This window comes from Coturnix japonica, chromosome 7, assembly GCF_054131305.1.
Source record: "Coturnix japonica strain WE chromosome 7, WE-NBRP24, whole genome shotgun sequence".
NCBI lineage: Eukaryota > Metazoa > Chordata > Aves > Galliformes > Phasianidae > Coturnix > Coturnix japonica.
This window is the reverse complement of record NC_140669.1, coordinates 5,747,480-5,759,344: the sequence shown is the minus strand read 5'-3', so window position 1 is coordinate 5,759,344 and position 11,865 is coordinate 5,747,480. Positions and strand designations below refer to the sequence as shown.

Below are 11,865 nucleotides of genomic sequence, written 5' to 3'. Positions count from 1 at the left end.
GTTAAAGCACTGCAGTTCGTCAGCCCTGTGTCTCTGATCCTCCAGGAATCTGGTCCTCTCCTTTTCTGTTCTGAAAATGTAAAGGCCTGGATATCGTACTGTGAGTGCTTTGGGGGAATGCAGAGCTAGAGTCCTTCTGCATTATGTGCAAAATTGAATTCTGTTGTTTTTTTTTGGGGAGTACACAAATAAAACCCAGAAATTAATAATAATTTCCCCCGACAGTAGTACAGCTGACCTAGGGAGTATTTTTTTGTCAGAATGATTCTGAAGTGGCTCTCTCTGTAGTGTATCTTCTGCTCTTGAGCAAGCCTGGGGACTCGTTCCTTCTTTAGCAAGTATCTGATTGCTTTCTAGTCAGGCTTTCATTTATCTCTCGAGTATCTCTCCTGCATGTTTGATGTGTAGTATTGCTTTGAAATTTAAATTGAATTGAAACTTTGTATTCGCCTATCTCTTTCTGTGCTTATTCTGTTAGATAGTTTTCTGCAAATGTAATTGCTTGTGTTTGACAACAGATAAAGTTTCATGAGCACGCTCTGAGTTGAAGATCAGCTAAGTTAAGGTTCTGATGTTCCTGTAAACCAGCCCTGTGTTCCAGTGCCTCTTTCCAGGATGAGAGTTGTTACTTACATTAAGCATATTGTTTCAGTATCTTTTCTTGTTCCAGAGAAATGTTAACACGTTCGATTCAAGTTATTTTATCCTAATGAGTTATTTCAGTGTTCCTTTACATGCAGTTGCATTTGGCATAATCTCTATAAGAGACATTCATAGAGCTGTAGACACAACATCAAACGAGCATCTATACAGTACATTTCTTAGGCAGGACTATTTTGGGTAACTATTGTTCCTTCTCCAAATCCTTGTTTCTTTATAATACGAAGCAGAGATGCCCCGAAGACTGTTTGAATAGCAAGCGAAGAATTATTTCTCATTTTTTAAGGATAACTTAAATTGTTGTCAGCATTTATCGTTTTCATGTGGTTTCAACATAGTATTTGTAAAGAAATCTCTCTAAAGGGGTTAAAAACGTTGTCCACTGGCAGTTAGAATAACTAAAACAATTTGTGTTTTGGCATCTTCCCCCATAGACTGCCTCTCTGTTTTTCTTTTTTCTATTATTTTACTCTTTCCTCCTTTCCTGCACTTCAGCAGCCTTATCCAATGCACTTCAGTGAAATGGACAATTAAAGCTGCAGCATCCCACACCGGTGTGTATGAAACAGCAACTGAGTGCAACTGAAGGGAAGCTGAAGGGATTCCAATTCCCTCTTCTACAACAGTGGGTTAGAAAAGATTCTAAATGTTAAGCTAATATTTTACATCTACTTAATGTAGTTTATGCTTCCTTCCACTTATTTTGAAATTTTAAAAGCAAACTGTAGTTTTTAATTGCCGTTCCTAATAGCTTGTTTTCATTAAACATGCAAAAGAGACACTTTTTAGTAGGTTACATCTAATGGAAACTCACTGCAGACAGTTTTTGGGAATACTGTACTGGTTGTCAAATTGTTTTGGTATGTTCACATGTCTTTTAAGTTTTGTTTAGATGTATGTGGTTTTAAAGATAGACAGCTTTATTATGTTGTTTGCTAGTATCATTAATTTAAAAAATTATACATCCTACCTCTGTGTGTTCTTATTGAAAAGAAATGATGATGATGACGGTAGTTAATAGACTAAAGCAGCTGGCCACGAATACACATCACAAATCTTTCTGAGTCAGTTGTTAGGCTGCTTTTAAGAATCGATTTCTAGTGATCAGTTGTTATTTATAGAGCCTTGTTACAATAAGGGAAGTGGTTAATATGAAGCATATTTCAAAGTGCTGGTTTGCAAGTCTTAAGAGGAGCCTATAATGTTAGCATGTGTGGGATAGAATAGTAAAATGACTTGGGATGTTCTGCTTTTCCAGTTTTTATGGCACTTGTCTCTATTTCTGTATCAGATACATTGCCATGTATGTCTGATAATGCAGTTAACAGATTTAAACAATTGGCCCAGTTCTTCTCTCCATTGGTGCTGCTCTGCTTCCTGCTCTGTGCCGGCAGCAGTTTGTTGCTCATCTTAATGATTTAAAAATAAACAAATACAAACTACTAGACTGGCCGTACTTGGTTGAAAACTGAGATGCCTGGAGTGAGCACCATTGCTATTGGCTGCTAGTAGGAATGGAGACGAACATTGAGGTAGCAGAAGAGGAGGACAAAAAGGAAGATTTAGACCTGTCCCAGATAGTAGCAGTCTCAGCACCAAAAGATCTCGTCTCTTTATTTCAAATAGCATCCTGATCTCCTGTTGGTTGGGAACTACTGTATCCCAATATCACCTTCTGGCCATGGAAGCTCTGCATGTGAACTGCTCCATTTGCGTCCAGCCTCAAATGGTCTGTGGGATTCTTCAGAGCAGTAGCTGGAGAAATACAGACAGGGGAGCATCGTTGTGCGACACACTGAGCTTTGTGGCAGTGCTGCAGGTGGGGCAGCAACAGCAGCTTCTTGCGAGTGAGAAAATTATAAAAGCCTCCTGTGGATACTGCCTTTGGAAGGCAATATAATTGCATAATTGGCATGCCAGAATGACTGTCTTACTTTTTTCCACCTCTCTTTTTAGTAACTGTTTATCTTCCTTGTGCTCTGATAGTGGCCATGTGCCACTCCAGAAAACATCATGATGTTCATACTACCAGTTGAAAAGCTGCATTTATCTGCTAGCACTGTGAACTAACTTGCTGATTCTTGTTGTATTCATGGTGTCAAACAGAAGAAATAAATTTTTTTACAATCAAATTAATGTCTTTACAATACAGATGGTTTAAACTTCTGATTCAAACATCAGAATGCCCTTGAGTGTAGAATAAACTTCAATTTTGGAAGCAGTCTGGCTGTTCTAGAGAATGCTTATAGCAAATGCAATGAACATCTATACAGCCATCTTACAGCACAGTCACATTTTCAGAAGGGTTTTGCATCAGTTGCTTTGCATTGCCAATGAGGAACTCGATCTGGGCTGTGTGTTTGGTGGCTGTGTCCCTTGCAGCATGGCACCCAGCTGCTGGTTTTCTATTGTCTGAGTGGCTTCAGTGAGCATGTCCGTCTGCTTTGTAACGTGTAAATAGAATTAAGATTGATCTTAATTCTTAAGTCTGTGACTCTTGTTCTGGGGAGAGGTGGAAAATGCCTGATTGGAAGCTTCATTGCATGTTGGATTACCAAACCCATTTTGCAGTGTGTAGTATCTGTGGCCCTAAGCAGAATTGTTCTGGCCTATGAACTTGGAGTCTGCTGCTACCACTGTCTTCTGCTGAAACTTGTGCCTCTAGCAGAGACCCTTTTTATTCCCTGTTCTTATACCTATAAATACCAATGGAGAAATGCAAACTTATATATTCCAGGCATAGAATTTAATTCCGTATTAAAGTTGTTAGCTGCCATGTTCGGTTTGTATGCTCGTTTTATGAATGAAATGGTTTGTGTCGTTCTAGAAAGCCGCTGTTTGAAGGATACCTGTTGAAAACTGCAATGCTTTGGCTTATTTACTTAAAACACTTTTAATAAAATATTGTTGAAAAATATCAATTCTAATATTTTGAAGTAGAAGTTATGTGTTGAAACAGAAGAGGGATAAAAAGTGAGGAGCTGGGGTTGGAGTTGGTGTCAAGTATGAGTGCAGAGCCATGTTCACATCTGCAGTGGAGCTCCCAGAGTAACAGCAGCACAAGAGCCAGGAGGTGGCAGCTGCCAGTGGGGTCTCTGAACGATGGATGCTAAGCCAGCCGAACCTCCGTCAGCACAGTTGTGTCTATAGAGATTTTGCTGGTACAGCGATGTCATGTGAGAAGGGCATTCATTTCACCTTGCAGGCCAACAGAACAATGTTAGCAAAATTAAAGGCAATTTAGCTGACTTTCATAAGCATTTCTAGTAGTTTTTTCTTCTTGAGACGAGCGTGTACTTCAGTGAGAGGCTTTGTCATTCAGCGCTTATTTTCCACTAGTCTGATGCTTTGCTGTTTCTGAAGTGGATGGTGTTTGAGAGGTGACTTCGATAATGTTCAGGCTAAAATGGCTTTTGTCTGACACTTTAAGCTGCCCTGAGCAGGTGCCTGTGAGACAATGGTACCAAAAACTGGCTTGAAGGCAGTTTTAAAAATGTTTCTTTCCCTCTGTCTCCCTCTTCAGCCGAAAAGGAAAGGTGGGAGCAGAACAGTTCCTGATGCTGCTACAAATTTAACTGGATAAACTGCTTAATATTATTATTTCCCTGAGAGTGGACCAGCCATAGAGTTGTGTTTTGTAACATGTTTTCATCCAACAGAGTTTGTTCAAAGCTAGAATGTTCATTTTTTAAGGAGCCCTGAACTCATGCATTGAACTTCTGTCAGGCAGTATTGTGGTATGCCATCTCCTTTCTTTTTCTAAAGGATTTTGGTGGTCAGAATTGCTTCTATTTAACAACGCATGTTTTCACACCAAACAAAAACACCTTAAGCCTGCTGGATTGAGAAGCTCAGATGAACCTTTTTGTTGCCTTATGTTGTAGTGGTGCTTGATTTGTGAGGACTCTTTCCCACACTATGAGGAGCCCAGACAAGGTTGTTTAAGTCCTTGGATGTACTTTGGACTTTTAGGATATCATTAGAGAACAGCAGTGCTGCATGCAGAGTGATCCCGCTCTGGCAGACCCTGCTGAGGGTGCACTGTATGGTGCCAGTGATTTTGCAGACTGTCAGTCTTCTTCTAGGACAGAATGTTTAAGTTTATAAATGAGGGATCACCTTAGCCTTGCTCGTTGCTAAATTCCTTATTCTCCTGCACACAGCTGTATTCCTCAGAGCGTTATCTTGACTTTCTGTTTTTGCTGTCAGCCAGGTGTTGCTCAGTGTTACTCAGAATAATAATTGCACACACAATAAAAGTCAAGAGTGCAGCCAGTGAAGGTCTGTGTGAGCTTAGACACCACTGAGGAGGTGTGTCTAACATGCAAAACCACTCTCTTCTAACAGCTTTTGCTGTTGTATTGGTACCCCTGCAGCAGAGGTTAATTTTGGAACAAGCAGAGTAACTCCGTGTCATTCTTTTATATTCCCATCCATCATCTTACTGTTCTGTTGAAAATCTGATTAGTAAATAGCTTACTTCTTATTTGATTCAATTAGCATCTTCTAATGCTAATGCAGTAAATAGCATTCTAGTGTTAACTGTGTATAAAGTAAAAAAACCCAGAAAACTGTGGATGGTAGCATTGGGAAATGCATTTATCTGTCAGTTACATGAATTAAGGTCAGTGAAGCACGGATTCATTTGTACAGCATTTTTTTAGTGCGTAAATATAAACAATCAACATTATTTGGGCCCATACTTTATGTTCTTATTTAAATGCTGCACTATTAGTCATTTCTGCATATCGTAGTTAAATAAGGAACCCAACATCCCTTGCTCCTTTTTAAATCATTTGGTGGTGCTCGAACTTAGGACATAAGAGATCATGTAGAAAGTATGTGCAGAGTTATTTGTTGGCTTTCTGGAAGGTGGGAGCAGCTGGCTCTCAGTGATTCCAATTTCTTTCTTTGATAAGTGTACAGAGTTGCTTTGAATTTTATGCTAAATGAAGGTTAGTTGTTAGGTGAGCTGTGAATTCAGAAAGCCTGTGACCCCATGGACTGCAGTGGTAAAGCTGTGAGAGAAGGAGGGTGAAACATCGATTTCAGAGCTTGCCTTGTTGCTCTCAGAGCATCTGAGAGTGTAGCCTGGCCTGTTGGCAGGAGGGAGAATTGTTGCTCCCACTGCAATCCTTTACTCTCCAAGTTGGGAGTTTCAGGATTGTGTCTGTTTGTTATTTTCCTTTCCCTTTACTCATTCTTTTCTCCTTTTCCTGCCTCTTTCCTAAGGAGAATTTCCCAGAAGGGGCTTGGTCTGTTCCTAATGCAGGTGCCAGTCATCTTGCTCATTCTTTGTCTTGGGAATCATCAATTGCCTGTCAGTTAATAGACGGTTTGTTTTGTTCTTATCCAAAAATATTAATCTACACCTGCACATAGACAACTGCACTGATGCTGTTGAACAGGGTCCTTAGTTGACCACTGTGGTGCTGCTGACGCAAAACTTGCCTCTATAAAAGGAAGGAGGAGCGGTTCTTTCTCTGTTCCTCGTTGCTAACTTGATGCTGAATAGCACTTGGAACAAGTCTTCTGTGCACCAGTGGAACTCGGTAGCCAGCAAAAACTTACCCTAGCAAAAGAGCTTCATGGTTTTCAGTCACTTTTTGTTGAATCAAACCATGGAAAAGTTTAGCAGACGCGGGAGCTGGTGTAAAGGTGAAGGTGGGACCGTGCCCCAGCAGCATGGGCAGATGTACAGAGAGAGAAAGGAAAAAAGATGACCTTCCCTTCTTAGCACCAGTGTGTTTATTTGATTATTTACCTGCTCCAAGCGTTATTCTTACTGGCTGAAATTGAGTAGTTCTACTTTGAGTTTGTTCAGCGGTCTCAGAGATACAGTGGTCCTCAAGAACTAAGCAGTAGCTAGATGCAGTAATTCTTTCAGTTATACCCGTAGTTTGTGTTCTTATAAGAATGAGATAATTTTGATCAATATCTTTTTGCTTAAGGCATAAACATTTTTTCCCTTTTATCGTAACAAAGAAACATAAGTGAGTTCTTTGTGGTTTTGGTTAGCTGGGCAGATGGATGTTTTGATCATACAAACCCTGAGGTTATGATGCTAACATAAATATGTTTATATCGTATTCAAATGTTGCTTAAAGTAATTGAGATGAAACATAAAAGCTCTTGTTGTATGGCATGTCTTCTGTATAGGAGTCTTTGAAGATCTTTTCTTCTTGGGATAGTACGTACCTTTCTCGGTGAGGAGGAAAAGGGGGGGGGGAGTGGACTGGGGAGGAAAGAATTGGTACTTATGAAGCTCTGCTGTGCTCATCAATCAGTTCTCCACGTCAGCTGTGGAGGAAGCTACTCCACATATAAGTTATGGTGCACTTGTAAGTTATGGTAAGAAATTTGAGGCCAGTGGTTTTATTTTGTTTTCCTTCATGTAGGTGCTGTAACAGACTCCTTGAAATGATATGGTTCCTGTACAAAGCTCTCCCAAAGGAGAAATCACAGGAATTTGTAGGTTCTCCTCAGTCAGTGCAGCTTCTGGTGAGGATAATGCTAGTCTAGTATGTTTGTAGTAAAGGCAATTCTTGTTTAATACGGAGAATTTTTAATGCATTTTTTTCCCTTCTTGATACTTCCGCTCTGGGGAGGATTATCTTTATAATCCTGCTTAGCAAGTAAACCACACACTGATTCCACTCAGTTCTATGGAATCCAGCATGCACAGTATAGAAAATAACCTGCCACTGTGATTCTCTGGGCGTGTGTCCATGCATGTGTACGTATGTACGTGCAGTGTGGAGAAGATGAGCTGCGGAGGAGACCTGCCCTCTGCAGATCCCTGAAAGGAGGTTGTAGCAAAGGTGTGAGGGTTGGCCTCTTCTCCCTGGTTATAAAGTGTAGCAAAATCAAACCAGAAGCAGAAATATGTGATTGTTCATATAATTTCAGATTGATATAGTCTATCCCCAACTGTTTCCCAGCTAAGATGTGAGTGCAGTTCTCTTGTCTCTTCATTTGATGGTGAAGATGGTTCTCATGGAGGAGTCCTGATCGCTGACCAGCAAACTTCTGTATGTTCATCTCACCCGAGTTTGTTCTTCTGAAAGCTGTGGAGTCTTTGGAAGTATGAAGTGTTCTGTGAGCGCTTGCAGGATGTGTAGACAAACCATAGAAAATCAATTTCTGTTTGTATCTCTTCTCACATTTAGTATGAGGAAAGTGCGTAACAACAGTGTACCAAAGTAGTACAATTCCAACATATATGTTAAAAGCTGGGGCAAATACCGGACTTGCTTCCTGCCTGTGTCTGTGCCTGAATGTTCGCTATTACTTTTTCCCAGCTGCTACTTGGTGTTGTATCTCACCTTTCTTTCCTAGCGCTGTGATCTAGTGCTGGGATAGTCAGCTCCATTCCTGGCCATTCCTGCCTCAGGTTCTAATACAGTCTTTGCTACTTTTTTTTCCTCCATGCTGTTTTACATGAACTCGAGTGTCTGGCTTCAGGGAGAGTACACACGGGTAATTGAGTTCCAGCCTTTCCTACTCAGATAATACAGCTAAAGTAACTTCTGACTCCTGAAGAGAATTACAACTCTGTATAAAACTAGAGCAACTGTTGGGCACTAAGACAAGGTAAACAGCTGCACTCTGCTGGGAGATTTCTGAATCACTTGCAGCAATGCTAACTGGGAATTTAGTACTGACTGTGAGTTTGACTATCAGATTAGGGGGATAAACTACTTATAACAATAAAAATGACATACATATTGAACACAGCAGCAGATATTCTGTAGACATGTTGAAATAGCTGATGAGCAGAAGCTTGTTTAAGAAATGAATTTTCATTTGCCCATTTTACTGGCAGTGTATCTGCTTTGTGTGTTGAGTGTAGATTTCAACCCCCCACTCTTCCAATCCAATTTCCTGCCCTGTATTTGATGGATACCAGTTATTTTGTCAGCTGTTCCGTTTTGTTGTTTATTTTTGATAGGTTTTTTTCCACCATGACAGTATCAATAATTGCTTCAGCAAAGCATGGAGAGTCACCTTTTCTCTTCATCTTCTTTTCAAAAGAATTGATTTCTTCTATCCTGTGCAGAGTAGAGCTTCCTATCTTTATCTTCATTGCCTAACAAGGAGCACATAGGAGTCTTGATGCCTATTACAGAAATTGGATTAAGTTGAGTAGATCCTGTTCCCAGAAATATCCTCACTCATTACAAGTCAATTTAGCACTTTGCAAATGATGGTTTTCAAGTCAGAAACTGAAGCAAGAGATCCGAATGTTTTATATGTCTCAGAATTCTGTCATAAAACTTGGTGGCTTTGCTTGATGATTCCTTTTGATGCCTTTTTTATCACTTGCACTTTGGGTTACTGAAAAGAAAGCAGTAAAAGCACAGCACTGATGTTTTAATTTTATTTTTCTGACTGAAAAGTGTGTGCCTTCCTTGTGCAAGGCTTCCATCTCACAGCTTATAATAACAGTTTTCCCTCTGAGAACAGCTGCCTGGATTAAGTGGCTACTGCTTTTCAGAAGGAGAAATGAGAGAATTTAGGGTGATCAGTGGTTTGCTGTTATCTAGGTGATGAAGAAGGGGAAGAGTGTGCATTTCATCTTATATGCTATCTACACTGTGCAGAAGGATGTCCACGGTCTGTCTGCAGCACATAAAAGTACTTAAGTCTGTTTGATCCAATCTGTGTAATAACAGAAACTAGAATTGAATCTCAGGTATGGATTTGTCTCAACCAGAAGGAAGTTGGGTGGTAGGATGCAGTCCAAGTAACTCACGGTTGTGGCTCACAAATCACAAGATTGCTCTATGAATTTCAGTTAATCTGGTGGTTTTTTGTTTGTTTGGGGGTTCTTTTTAAGCAAAAATTAGGTAAGCCGAAATTCAGTTTTCTATTATGTATCTCTTGCTGTTGATCTGAAGCAAAGGCTAAATCGGCAGGCTTTAAATCTATCTGTAGCTGAGAAATCTGTTCAAAGCAAGGGTAAGGTTGTTTGCAGTTAGGTTGCTTTACAAAATAAGGACTTTTTGCATGCTGATCTTGAAGGCTGCCATAAGCAAGCATGTAGATCTTTGCAGTATGAGTTGCAGTGAGGTGAATGCTGGTAATGCTTTTTGGTGTATAAGAGGCAGAAGTGAATTTGTGGAAAAATAATGGAATGAAGAACTTTCAGTATGTATAGAGACGGTGCTGATTGCTGTCACTGCACTTGTGTCCTGGATAGTGTGTAGGAGGTAAATTAGATTTTAATTTCTGGGGTTATATTTGCAACTGTACATAATCTCTTTCTTCAGCCTGTAATCTTTTTAAATCATTTTTCTAAATGCGATTTAAATGCTGTCAGTTAAACTGAAAAGCATCTGTATTCAGATTGTGTAAACATTGAAGGTTTGTGTGAGCGCCTTCATAAGTCTTAAATCTCCATCTGGATTGTCTGGAAAAACAAACTCAGCAGCCAAACAGCACCACTTCCCTGCATTTCTATCGTTAATTTCCAGTTTGTTCTTTCATCTCTGATCCTTTCCCCTCCATTAACTATTCAGCAAATCAGATGTTTTGAAAACATGGCCCGGCCTTTTTATTTTCCATGCTTCTTTAAGCCCAAACATCTGTAGTATCATGTATTTATCTCCTATTTAACTCTGCTGCCTGAGATCTGATACTGATCTGTGGCTGGGGAACAGGTCTGTGTGCCATTCTAGCCATCTCACAGCGCACATTTTTCACATCCCTAAGGTGCAGCTTGTGGCAGGCACTTCACATCTTTCAGGATACATCTTTTGGCCCCTTCTTCCTGCATGTACTGCAGCTCCTCATGTTGAAAGGGAGCGGTTTAGGGCAGATTCGTTACTTACAGTGGTTAAAATTCTTTGTAACCACAGAAGAAATGGCTCATTTGTTTCTCATTTCACTTTAAACATTTGGATGTTTTTCACTTGTTGGTTTGTTTTCCTGAAACTGTTCTAATTATCTTGTTACTCACATGGAAATTAAACAGTTGAGCTGGGGTAACAGAAGGTATTCTTGGCGTTCATTATCATTTGTGCTGTCTTTATAATAAGCCCTGGGATAGATGTGATGAATGTGTTTGGGGAACGCAGTACAGATCCTCGCAGGCTTCATTTAGGCTTATCTTTCAGAGTTGAGCTACACTCCTTGGCTACTGAGATGCTTGTCTGATGAAAACTATTACTGCTGCTACTGGCTAAGCAAGTAGAATGAATACATACAAGAAATGGAGATTCTGTGCTTTTTTTAAATGGCTGTTCAGGTTCTTGGATTGGTCACACCCCTGTGTACCCCCAAGGAAGATTATCATGTATTTCAGTTGTCAATGTGTAAAATTTATTTATTTCTTTAGGCGTTTGAAAGGGATGTTCTTGCTGATTCAAGACAACATCGTTCTGTCCGGGACTTTACACTGGGGATAAGGACATGGGACTCCTCCTGCCAGATTCCAGATGGTTCATTACAACTGACATCTTTGCTGACAACTGTGAAAAGGAACTTCAGATTATTTTATTTTGTTTTTGTGGGAAACCACGATCCCCAAACTGTAGGACATATCAGGTAATTAATCCAAATACTTACTTAGACTTTTCTGTACATTATTTGATTAAATTATAAACATACTGTTGGTTTCCTTAAAGAAATGTAATATTCTTGGTTTTACATCTTATACTCCAACTGAGTAATGGGAATAAATTTTATCTTGTATTTTTAAGGAAAACTGGAGTGGTTCTGTTATTGGCTTTAGTGATTAGACTTCTCTTTACATTTGTGATTATTATAAGTGATTGTTATTAACAATTGTTGATAATTTTTTTATAATAGTAATTGCTGTTTCTGGCTGTCTTTGCTTTTGAGAGTGTGCCTAGTTTAATATCAAGGCTAGTTTCACTACGCTTAGTGTGTTAGACAGCTCCTGCATTCAGAACCTGTTGCACTATTACTGGCAATTAGGAAGCTTAACAATTTAATGAAACTCATCCATGTTTGCACGCTTGGTTCATTGTAATTTAATTACTTCCAACTCTTTATGTGTGATTCTTCCTTCCATTCAAATGAGTAAATCTTTCCTTGTTTCGATTGGAACCTAACTTGGTTTGGAGCATTGGAATGCCTAGGAATTTGTTTTTAAAATACAGAAAGGAAAATCTGCAAGTGTCATCCAACAATGTGGTGCTTAGTTCTGTCATATAGAAAGTGTGCTGTTATGTGCTTCTG

At 39.6% G+C, this 11,865-nt stretch overlaps 1 protein-coding gene across 27 annotated transcripts in view; it reads left to right on the top strand.

Moving 5' to 3' along the window:
* Positions 1-11,069: 11,069 nt before the first annotated feature.
* The window catches only part of R3HDM1 (R3H domain containing 1), a 40,825-nt gene continuing 40,029 nt past the window's right edge, over positions 11,070-11,865 (top strand). For all 27 annotated transcript variants that reach the window (XR_014947871.1, XR_014947870.1, XR_014947869.1 and 24 more), the window contains exon 1: positions 11,070-11,208. The gene's annotated coding sequence lies outside the window, so the exon portion shown is untranslated. The remainder of the gene's footprint in view (positions 11,209-11,865) is intronic.